Source organism: Macaca mulatta, chromosome 1 (genome assembly GCF_049350105.2).
Source record: "Macaca mulatta isolate MMU2019108-1 chromosome 1, T2T-MMU8v2.0, whole genome shotgun sequence".
NCBI lineage: Eukaryota > Metazoa > Chordata > Mammalia > Primates > Cercopithecidae > Macaca > Macaca mulatta.
Genome location: NC_133406.1, coordinates 121,817,441 through 121,830,343, shown reverse-complemented (window position 1 = coordinate 121,830,343; position 12,903 = coordinate 121,817,441).

Sequence of the window (12,903 nt, the reverse complement as noted above, 5' to 3'; positions counted from 1 at the left end):
CAGCTGCGTGACACAACACTGGCTAATTTTTGTATTTTTATTAGAGATAGGGTTTTGCCATATTGGCCAGGCAGGCCACAAACTCCTGACCTCAGGTGATCCACCTGCATCACTCTTCCAAAGTACTGGGATTACAGGTTTGAGCCACCACACAAGGCCAGAATCCACAATTTGAATTAATAAGTTATCAAGGTCATTATTACTAAATTAACTCATGCAAGATAAATACATTAAAATCAATTGTATTTACATATATTAGCAAAAATTTGAAAATGAATTACAAAATATTTAAAATAACTTCAAAAATTGTGACTATGAGGCATAAAGCTAACAAAACATTGCTGAGAAAATTAAGAACAAATACCCCTTTTTCATGGTTTGGAAGACTCATGTTGTTATAAATTCTCACCAAATTTGTCTATAACCAAAATCTATTTATTTGAAAAGATCAATAACATTAATAAACCCTTACTGCAGTTGATCAAGAAAAAATATATAGTGGAATATATTTATAATTACAAAAAAACGTAAATTGCTCAAACTCACTCAGACAGAGGTTTTTAAATAGGATTAAAAACAAGGCCAGGTGCAGTGGCTCACGCCTCTAATCTCGGCACTTTGGGAGATCGAGGTGGTGGATCATGAGGTCAGGAGATCCAGACTGTCCTGGCTAACACGGTGAAAACCTGTCGCTACTAAAAATACAAAAAAATTAGCTGGGTGTGGTGGCAGGCACCTGTTGTCCCAGCTACTTGGGAGGCTGAGGCAGGAGAATGGTGTGAACCCAGGAGGCAGACCTTGCAGTGAGCCGAGATCAAGCCACTGCACTCCAGCCTGGGTGACGGAGCGAGAGTCAATCTCAAAAAACAAATAAACAAGCAAAAACAAATAGACATGTTTTGTTTACTTAAGATTAACTCAAATACAATGACACAAAAATGAGTTGTTTACCAGAAGAGGAAATCCAAATGGCTAATAAACATATGGAAGGTTGTGCAATCTCATTGTTAATCAAGGAAGTACAAATTATAACAATGATGAAACTCTGCCTCCCAAGTGATTCCACAAGTGTTGGTGAGAATGTGGAGAAAAAGAAGTTCTGTGCATAACTAATGCAGGTATAAATTTTCAAAGCAATATATCAATACATAATAAACTGAAATTATGCATATCTACAGCCCAGAACTTACACTGGAATGTTGGTGAAAACTCTCTCATTTGGGCACCAGAAAGCATGTTTGAGGATACTGCATCATTTCTTGTAATACCTGAAAACTGGAAACAATGTCAATGATCAGAAATATACATATATTTTATCATATTCAGAGTGATCCTACATCCTGGGACAATCTTAATTTATGCCTATTACATTGATGTAATTAAACCAAGTTTAGTTTTCAAAAGAGGTCTTCATTGGATCATAAACTATATATGCATTCTGGATATATTAATGCACTGAAGTACTAAATAGTTATATACATGATTGAAATAAATGTGTTAGTATAATATGTGTTAACCAAAAAAAAAAAACTGGAAAAAAGCATAATGATAAGTGAAGAAAGTCAAGTTGCAAATAGATATATACCCCATTGATACAATTTATGTAAAATTTGCAACAAAAAGCAATACTACATATATAACCATATACATATGTAGAATATTACATATATGTGTGTGTGTATATATATATATGCACACCTGTACCAGTAAAGTTTTATTTATTTATTTATTTATTTTATTTTATTTTATTTTATTTTATTTTATTTTTTGAGATGGAGTCTAGCTCTGTTGCCCAGGCTGGAGTGCAATGGCCGGATCTCAGCTCACTGCAAGCCCCGCCTCCTGGGTTCACGCCATTCTCCTGCCTCAGCCTCCCGAGTAGCTGGGAGTACAGGCGCCCGCCACCTCGCCCGGCTAATTTTTTTGTATTTTAGTAGAGACGGGGTTTCAACGTGTTAGCCAGGATGGTCTCGATCTCCTGAACTCGTGATCCGCCCGTCTCGGCCTCCCAAAGTGCTGGGATTACAGGCTTGAGCCACCGCGCCCGGCCTAAAGTTTTATTTTTAAAAAAGATCTGAGATCAAAAAGGTGAAAGGATAACATTTGTTAAATCAGGCATTTATTATGCTGTTGAATTTTCCATAATTTCAAATAATAATTAAAATTATATTTAAAAAAAATTTTTAAATGTTGGTGGTCACATCCATCTTTGGTACTTTAGAAACTGTTTTTGCCATGGAGAGGAGCTTTGGCTGGGTGAGCTTTAAGGTATCTTTAAATTTAATTACTTTAGACACTCAAAGAATTGGCAGCAATCCTATTGACACTAATGCAAAAGATAGGGAAAGAGAGAATCCTCCCTACAACATTCTGTTAAGCCAGTATCACTCTAATACTGAAATCAGGAAAGGACATAACAAAATAAGAAAACTACAGACCAATATCCCTGATGAACATAGATGCAAAAATTTTCAACAAAATACTAACCAAATTCAACAGCATATCAAAAGATAATCCACCATGATCAAGTGGGTTCTATACCAGGGATGCAGGGATGGTTTAAAATACACAAGTCAAGAAATGCGATACACCACATAAACAGAATTAAAAACAGAGATCACATGAATCATCTCAATAGATGCAAATAAAATCATTTGACAAAATTCAGCATCCATTTATGAATAAGACTCTCAGCAAAATCAGCATAGAAGGGACATACTTTAAGGTAATAAAAACCATCTGTGACAAACCCACAGCCAACATTATATTGAACAGGGAAAAGTTGAAAGCATTCCCCCTGAAAACTGGAACAAGATAAGGATGCCCACTCTCACCACTTCTATTCAACATAGCAATGGAAGTCCTAACCAGAGCAATCAGACAAGAGAAAGAAATGAAAGGCATCCAAATCAGTAAAGAGGAAGTCGAACTGTCGCTGTTCACTGGTGATACAATTGTACACCTAAAAAAGCCCCAAGAACTCATCCAAAAAGCTCCTAGAACTGAAAAATGAATTCAGTAAAGTTTCAGGATACAAAATCAATGTACACAAATTAGTAGCACTGCTATAGACCAATAGCAGCCAAGCTGAAACCCAATAATAAAGACTCAACCCCTTTTACAATAGCTGAAAAAAAACAAAAAACAAAACCAAAATAAAAACTTACAAATATACCTAACCAAGGATATGAAAGATCTCTCCAACGAAAACTACAAAACACTCCTGAAAGAAATCACAGGCAACACAAACAAATGGAAACATATCCCATGTGCAAGGATGAGTAGAATCAATATTGTGAAGATGACCTTACTGCCAAAAGCAATCTATAAATTCAATGCAATTTCCGTCAAAGTACTAAAAGTACTATCATTGTTATTCACAGAACAAGAAAAAAAAAAAAAAAAAAAACTCCTAAATATCATACGGAGCCAAAAAAGAGCCTGCATAGCCAAACCAAGACTATGCAAAAAGAACAAATCTGGAGGCATCATATTACCCGATTTCAAATTATACTATAAGGCTTAGGCAGAGACTTTGTATTAGTCCATTTCACACTGCTGATAAGGACATACCAGAGACTAGGCAATTTACAAAATAAAGAGGTTTAATTGGACTCACAGTTCAACGTGGCTAGGGAGACCTCACAATCGTGATAGAAGGCAAGGAGGAGGAAGTCACATCTTATGAGCATGGTGGCAGGCAAAGAGAGAGCTTATGCAGAGAAACTCTCATTTTTAAAACCATCAGATCTCATGAGACTCGTTCACCATCACAGGAACAGCATGGGAAAGACCTGCCCCCATAAATCAATCACCTCCCTTGGGTTCCTCCCACAACATTTGGGAATTGTGGGAGTTACAATTCAAGATGAGTTATGGGGTCGGGACACAACCAAACCATATCATTCTCCCCCTGGCCCCTCCCAAATCTCATGTTCTCACATTTCAAAACCAATCATGCCTTCCCAACAGTCCCCCAAAGTCTTAATTCATTTGAGCATTAACTCAAAAGTCCATAGTCTGATGTCTCATCTGAAACAAGGCAAGTCCCTTCTGCCTATGAGCCTGTAAAATCAAAAGCAAGTTAGTTACTTCCTAGATACAATATGGGTATGGGCATTGGGTAAATATAGCCATTGCAAAAGAAAGAAATTGGCCAAAACAAAGGGGCTACAGGTCCCATGCAAGTCTAAAATTCAGCAGGGCAGTAAAATCTTAAAGCTCGGCTGGGCACGGTGGCTCATGCCTGTAATCCCAGCACTTTGGGAGGCTGAGGCGGGTGGATCACGAGATCAGGAAGTCGAGACCATCCTGGCTAACATGGTGAAACCCCGTCTCTACTAAATACACAAAAAATTAGCCGGACTTGGTGGCGGGCGCCTGTAGTCCCAGCTACTCGGGAGGCTGAGGCAGGAGAATGGCCTGAACCCCCAGAGGTGGAGCTTGCAGTGAGCCAAGATTGTGCCACTGCATTCCAGCCTGGGCAACAGAGCAAGACTCCGTCTCAAAGCAAAACAAAACAAACAAACAAACAAAAATCTTAAAGCTCCAAAACAATCTCCTTTGACTCCATGTCTCACATCCAGGTCATGCTGAGGCAAGAGGTGGGTTCTCATGGTCTTGTGCAGCTCCACCCTTGTGGCTTTGCAGAGTATACCCTCCCTTCTGGTTGCTTTCATGGGTTGGTGTTGAGTGTCTAGCTTTTCCAGGCACATGGTGCAAGCTGTTAGTGGGTCTACCATTCTGGGGTCTGGATGAGGGTGGCCCTCTTCTCACAGCTCCATTAGGCAGTGTCCCAGCAGGGACCCTGTGTGGGGGCTCCAACCCCACATTTCCCTTCCACACTGCCCTAGCAGAGGTTATCCATGACAGCCCTGCTCCTACAGCAAACTTCAGCCTGGGCATCCAGGCATTTCCATACATCTTACAAAATCTAGGTGGAGTTTCCCAAACCTCATTTCTTGACTTCTGTGCACTTGCAGGCTCAACACCACGTTGAAACTACCAAGGCTTGAGCCTTACAACCTGTGAAGCCATGGCCTGAGCCCTACATTGGCCCCTTCATGGCTGAAGCAGCTGAGATGCATGGCACCAAGTCCCTGGGCTGCACCAAAACGGGGACCTTGGGCCAAGCCCACAAAACCACTTTTTCCTCCTAGGATTCTGTGATGGGATGGGCTACTGTGAAGACTTCTGACATCCCCTGGATACATTTTCCCCCATTGTCTTGTGGATTAACATTCGGCTCCTCATTACTTATGTGAATTTCTGCAGCTGGCTTGAATTTCTCCTCAGAAAATGGGATTTTCTTCTCTATCGCATTGTCCAGCTATAAATTTTATGAACTTTTATGCTCTGCTTCCGTTATGAAACTGAGTGCCTTTAACAGCACCCAAGTAACTTCTTGAATGCTTTTCTACTTAGAAATTTCTTCCGCTAGATAATCTAAATCACCTCCCTCAAGTTGAAATTTTCATAAATCTGTAGGGTACGGACAAAATGCCACCAGAGTCTTTGCTAAAACGTAACAAGAGTCACCTTTGCTCCAGCTCCCAACAAGTTCCTCATTTCCATCTGAGACCACCTCAGTGTGGACTTTATTGTTCATATCACTGTCAGCATTTTCAGCAAAGCCATTCAACAAGTCTCTAGGAAGGTCTAAATTTTCCCACATTTTCCTGTCTTCTTCTGAGCCCCCCAAACTGTTCAACCTCTCTGCCTGTTACCCAGCTTCAAAGTCACTTCCAGTTTTTGCTTATCTTTTCTGCAATGCCCCACTCTACTGGTACCAATTTACTGTATTAGTCCGTTTTCATGCTGCTAATAAAGACATACCTGGACTGGGCAATTTACAAAAGAAAGAAGTTTAATTGGACTCACAGTTCCACATCGCTGAGGAGGCCTCAAATCATGGTGGAAGGCAAGGAGGAGCAAGTCACATCTCATATGGATGGCACCAGGCAAAGAGAGAGCTTGTGCAGAGAAACTCCCATTTTTAAAACCATCAGATCTCGTGAGACTCACTCACTATCACAAGAACAGTGCAGAAAAGATCTGCCCCCATGATTCAATCACCTGCCACTGGGTTCATCCCAGGACATGTGGGAATTGTGGGAGTTACAATTCAAGATGAGATATAGGTGGGGACACAGCCAAACCATATCAGACTTCATGATCAAGAAAATACAACAAAAACAAAGATAAATAGATGTGACTTAATTAAACTAAAAAAACTTCTGCATATCAAAAGAAGTAATCAGCAGAGTAACCAGACAACCCACAGAGTGGGAGAAAATCGTCGTAGTCTGTATATCCAACAAAGGACTAATATCCAAAATACACAAGGAACTCAAACAAATCAGCAAGAAAAAAAACTGAATAATCCCATCAAAAAGTGGGATAAGGACATGAATAGACAATTCTCAAAAGAAGACATACAAATGGCCAACAGACATATGAAAAAATGTTCAACATCACTAATGATTAGGGAAATGCAAATCAAAACCACAATGCGATACCACCTTACTCCTGCAGGAATGGCCATAATCAAAACAATTAAAAAATAATAGATGTTGGCATAGATATGGTGAAAATAGAACACTTTTAAACTGCTGGCAGGGATGTAAACTAGTACAACCACTATGGAAAACAGTATGGAGATTCCTTAAGGCACTAAAAGTGGATCTATCACTTGATGCAGCAGTCCCACTACAGAGTATCTACCCAGAGGAAAAGAAGCCATTATACAAAAAAGATACTTGCACATACATGTTTATAGCAGAACAATTTACAATTGCAAAAATATGGAAGCAACGCAAATGCCAACTAATCAATGAGTGGATAAAGAAAATGTGATATATGTGTGTGTATATATATATATGTGTGTGTGTGTGTATATATATGTATGTGTGTGTGTGTGTATATATATATGTATGTGTATACACACACACACACACACACACCCCCCATGGAATAATAGCCATAAAAAGAAATGAAACAATGGCATTTACAGCAACCCGGTGGAGACAATTATTCTAAGTGAAGTAACTCAGGAATGGAAAACCAAACATTGTAATTTCTCACTTACAAGTGGGAGCTAAGCTGTGAGGGCTCACAGGCATAAAAATGATACAATGGACTTCGGGACTCAGAAGAAATGGAGGGAGGGGGGTGAGGGATAAAAGACTATACATTGAGTACAGTGGTGTACACTGCTTGGGTGATGGGTGGACCAAAATCTCAGAAATAGCCACTAAAGGACTTATCCATGTAACCAAACACCACCTGTTCCCCAAAAATGTACTGAAGTAAAATAATAATAATAGTAATAATTACTCCATTAATATAAAAACCCTTTCTTCAGTTGAAGATGAATTTTTCTTCTTTAAGGTCATACAACAGCCTAACTTTGAACAAGCCTATGCACTAAATAAAAAAAGGCCAGGTGTATTGGTCTTGGATAGGTCTTAAGCTTGGAAAATATTGCTTTAACCCTTTCTCATTACCCAGTGCACAACAAAAACAGACTTCTGTGTTTGGCTAGATATGAGAACACTTTGATGTCTGGTATGATCTGACCAGTTGATAAAAGAAGGGGTAATTTTTACTAAGAAAAAAGTTCCATGTTATTATCCATCTGTTTGAGATGAAAAGTTTATGTCTAGGGAGTTCACAGGTAGGGTTGTGAGCCTTTGCATACATCACATATCTGCGGATGACTTGGTGATGAGTAAGTTTGTTGCTGTGGCATATGGGGCCTCATTTTTTAAAATAAGATGCTTAACAGCTACACTCAACTTTTTTCTTCTTGTTTATTCAGTTACTGCTTTTGATGGAATTTGGAAAAGGTAGAGGCTCCCTGAGCACAAGGAATACCTTGGCCTAGTCATGGGTAGAAGAAAAAAATGTCTAGTGTGCTCCCTGACTGGGATTATGACAGGCCTGGCCAAACACTGGTGTGAATCTGGGTCCAGATATGCTTCTAAAACCTGCATACGGTACTGGTAAAGCAAGAAATCTGAGCCAGAGTTCCAGATTCCTCTTTTCCCAAGGGCATAAGATGTTTTATCCAGCGTAAAGCTTAGAATTATAAAAGCGCCAGAGTTGAATATGACACTAACGATAAACTCCCATCTAATTAATGAATTATATCACATTTATACAGATACAGAACTCCTCAGCTATCATAAATCAAAACTGCTTTTCCTTATTATCACTATTGTCATCTCATTAAAAGCCACATAGAACAAAAACACAGGAGATACATTGCAATAAAGTTTTACTGCATTGTTTGATAAAGTGAAAAGCAGAGGCATATTTGGAGTCAGTTCTTTTTGGTATGTGTGGTAAAATTCAGCTGGGAATCTTTCTGATTGTGCTTATTTAATTTTCTTTCTTTTCTCCTCATTAATAAAGATGGCAGTCTATCAATTTTGTTTATCCTTTCAAATCACAATTTTTTCTTTATTTTTTAGACAGAGTCTTGCTCCGTCACCCAGGCTGGAGTGCAGTGGCGTGATCTTGGCTCACTGCAAGCTCTGTCTTCCAGGTTCATGCCCTTCTCCTGCCTCAGCCTCCCAAGTAGCTGGGACTACAGGCACTGGCCACCTCGCCCGGCTAATTTTTTAATATTTTTAGTAGAGACAGGGTTTCACCATGTTAGCCAGGATGGCCTTGATCTCCTGACCTCATGATCCACCCATCTCAGCCTCTCAAAGTGCTGGGATTACAGGCGTGAGCCACTGTGCCCAGCTCAAATCACAAATTTTGAATTTCATTAATCCTTTGAATATTTTTTTGGTCTCAATCTCGTTGAGTTCTACTCTACTCTTTTTTTTTCTGCCAGCTTTCAGTTTGGATTGTTCTTGTTTTTCTAGTTTCTTGAGGTTCCATGTTAGGTTATTAATTTTGTGCTTTTCTCTTTTTGATGTAGACATTTAACACTATAAACTTTCATCTTAGCACTGCTTTTGCTGTATCCCAGAAATTTTGGTATGTTGTGTCTCTTTTCATTGATTTCAAAAATTTTTAAATTTCTTTCTTAATTTCATTATTTATTCAAAGATTATTCAAGAGCAGTTGTTTAATTTCCATGCACTTGCATAGTTTTGAGAGTTCTTTTTGGTATTAATTTCTAGCTTTATTCCACTGCTATCTGAGAAGATACTTGATGTGATTTCGATTTTTAAAACATTTATTGAGACTTCCATTGTCCCCAGCATATGTTCTATGTTGGGGGATGTTCCATAAGAAGAACGCAAACTCTGCAGTTGTCGGGCAAAATGTTCTGTAAATGTCTGTTAGGTCCATTTGGTCATGAGTCCAATTTATCCACAGTTTCTTTGTTGATGTTTCTGCCTTGATGATCTGTTCAGTGTTGTCAGTGAAGTGTTGAAGTCCCTCACTATTATTATATTGCTCTTTATCTCTTTCATTAAGTCAGTTTTTTTTTGTTTTGTTTTATAATTCTGGGTGCTGTCACATAGGATGCATATTTAGGACTGAAATATCTTCCCGTTGAATGGATCCCTATATCATTATGTCATGACCTTCTTTATCTTGCTTTTTACTGTTACCGGTTTGCAGTCTGTTTTGTCTGATATAAATATAGACACTCCTGCACAGTTTTGGTTTCTGTTTGTATGAAATTTCTTTTTCCATCCCTTTCTCTTGGATCTGTAAATCTTTACTAGTTAGATAGGTTTCTTGTAAGCATCACATAGTAGGATCTTGTTTTTTATCCATTCCACCAGTCTGTATCTTTTAAGTGGAGCATTTAGTTCATTTACATTCAAGGTTACTATTGTTATGTGAGGTTTTGTTCCCATTATAATGTTAATTGTTTCCTAGTTGCTTTGTAGTTTCAATTGTGTAATTGGTTAATAAGACCTGTGATTTTTATGCTTTTGGGTGTTGTTACAATGGTGAGTATTGCCCTTTGGTTTTCATGTTTAAAACTCTGAGCATTTCTTGTAGAACCAGTTTAGTGTGATAAATTTCCTTAGCATTTGCTTATCTGTAAAAGACTGTTTCTCCTTCATTTATGAAGCTTCATTTAGCAAGATACAAAATTCTTGGCTCACAGGTTTTTTTCTTTGAGAAAAGTGAGAATAGGACCCCAATCTCTTCTGGCTTGTAAGGTTTCTGCTGAGAATTCTACTATTAGTCTGATGGGATTTCCTTTAGAGGTGATTAGACACTTCTATCTTGCTACTTTTACGTTTTTTTTTTTTCATGTCGACTTTGGATAGTCTGATGGCCATATGCCTTGATGGAGTTCATTTTGCAAAGTATCTTCCAGATGTTCTTTGATCTTCTTTTATCGTGAAGTCTAAATCTCTAGCAAGACCAGAGAAATTTTCTTGAATTATTCCCTAAAATAGGTTTTCCAACCTTTTTTTTCTTTTCCCTTGGGAATACCTATAACTTATAGTTTTGCTCACTTTACATAATTCTATATTCCTTGAAGACTTTGTTCATTTTTTACATTCTTTTTTATTTTTGTCTTCAAACTTTGAAATTCTTTCTTCTGTATTGTCTATTCTATTAATGCTTTCAACTGGGTTTTATAAATCCTTCAATGAACTTTTTGTTTCCAGATGTTCCAGAAGAGTTTAAATATCTCTTTCTCTAGTAAATGTTTAATTAACATTTTGAATTGTTTTGCTGATTTATTTGTGTTGATTTTCAACTTTCTTTTGGATCTTATTGAGCTTTCTTACAATTCATATTTTGAATTCTTTACCTGTCATTTCAGAAGTTTTATATTAGTTAGAATCCATTGCTAGAGAGCTAGTGTGATCCTTTCAGGGTGTTGAAATGGCCTGTTTTTTTATACAGCCAGAGTTCTTATGCTGGTTCCTTTTCACCTGGAGAAGCTGTCACTTCTTATTTTTCCATATACTTTTGTTTGAATGGGACTTTTTCTTTTCACTCTTCGAGAGTGTGACTATAGCATATGTTGGGTGGGTTCTTTGGCTTTGCTTCTGGGTGCTTTTAAGAAGTCAAGGTTCTCTATGAATTCTTTTATAAATAGCCTTAGTGGGGTGATTTTCTCAAATACTGGCTGTTTGTAAGTTGTAGTAGCAGTGTACTGGGTATGTGAGCAAGCTCACTGTCTCCTGCAGAGATGAAGAGTTTCTTATGAAGCTTATCTAATTCCTCAGTGGTGTGCACATCTGTCAGTAGGTAGTTTATTTGGTTGTACAGTTCCACTTCCCGGCCCGTAGGTGGTGATTTTAGTAGAGGCAGCTGCAGTGGTAGCAGTGGGATTTATGCTTGGCCCTTGTTAATCAGGAGAAATACTCTGATATCCTGGGTGATGAGTGGACTCCCAGGGATCCCCATTTAGTGTTCTACCACTGAGGCAGGTGGAGGGGGCAAAGCTGGGTGTGGCTGCATCAAGCAAACCCTTGACCAGGCTCTCTAACAGCAGGTGCAAGCACTAACCCTGGCAGGGTTTGGCCCTCTAATGGCAGGTGCAGGCACTGAACCTGGAAGGGTTCAGAGTTCAGGCCACTGGGGCAACTTTCCAGGGAGGGATGGAGGTGCTTCTACCATTCCAAAGAACCCTATCAAGCATTGGGGGACATCCTGGAATCCACAGCCCAGCAGATGGTAGTGGGACTCATCCAGTTCCCATGCCCTCTACCAGATGGGTCTCTGTCCAGTGTCGGGCAGCCAGCAGCAGGCCACAACAGCTAGCCCAGTTCTTAGCAGACTGCATTTAGATCATGAAGATGCCCCAGGCTGAAAGAATCCATGCTTAGGGGCACAAAGTGTGGCTCTCAGGCTATACTCTTTCCAGTCTGGTCCGTGAAGGGAGGGGTCCCCAGCTCTCCCACAGCAGTGCAAACCACGCCACACTCTCCTCTCAGTTCTGACCATGAAAACATCTCTCTGCCTGATGTCAGTTCACATATCTCATCACTATACCTGTGGATAGTGTGCTTGAGTCCCAGGGGGATGGGACTGGGTCAGCAGACTTGTTCTCAGGCCCCCTGGACTCAGGACTCAAGCACAGATTGTGAAAGGGGCAGGCTGGTCCAGGGTCAGCAGAATACTCAGGCACTGAGGCCGCACTGCGGCCCTGCTGCCAGGAAGGGCAGGCCCCTCTCCATGGGAACAATCAAGTAGGCAACTTTGGGGAAGACCAGTAGGCATGGGGCACATGGTTCCAATGTGCCTCAATCTCATAGCAAGCTGCAACAGCTGGCAGCAAAATCCATCCCTGGGATGTGTGGGAACAACAGTCCTCCCACCTCCCTCCCTGGTCTTACCCTTTATTTTCTCATTTAATCCTTGCAATGACAACATAAGACAGAATCTATAAGTTGCTCCCATTACAGATGATAAAACTGAAGCTCAGAGAGGTCAATTAACTTAGCCAAGATCATGAAGCCAGGAAGAGGTACAGTAGGGATTGGAATCCAAGCTTTTAACCATGACTAGTTTTAACCAATGCTGCTGCCTCCTCAGTCGGTACAGGAGGCTTACTAATGGTTTTTTAAATCTAAAATGCATAAATCTAGAAATGTTATGTCTATGTGTAGGATAAACGGGAAAGTGTATGGAAAGATGACAAAAATGGGGGCCAAAATATATAGGATTTAAAATCTGCCTGTGTATAACTAAAACCACTCAGAGAAGGAAACACATCAGCACCTGATAATAGATGTGCTTATAATATCCTTTTATTACTTTCTTTTACAGAAGGCTAGTCCAGAGCCCACAAGACTTTAATGAGGACTGTGACACTTTACCAGTTATGTGACCTTGAGGAAGACAACCGCTCTGTGACTCAATTGCCTCTTTGGTAAAATCAGGGGACTGGAGACAGTTATTTTTAAGTCCCTTTCAGCTGTTTCATCTCGTGACTTTATGATGTTAGGAATTTATTCCATT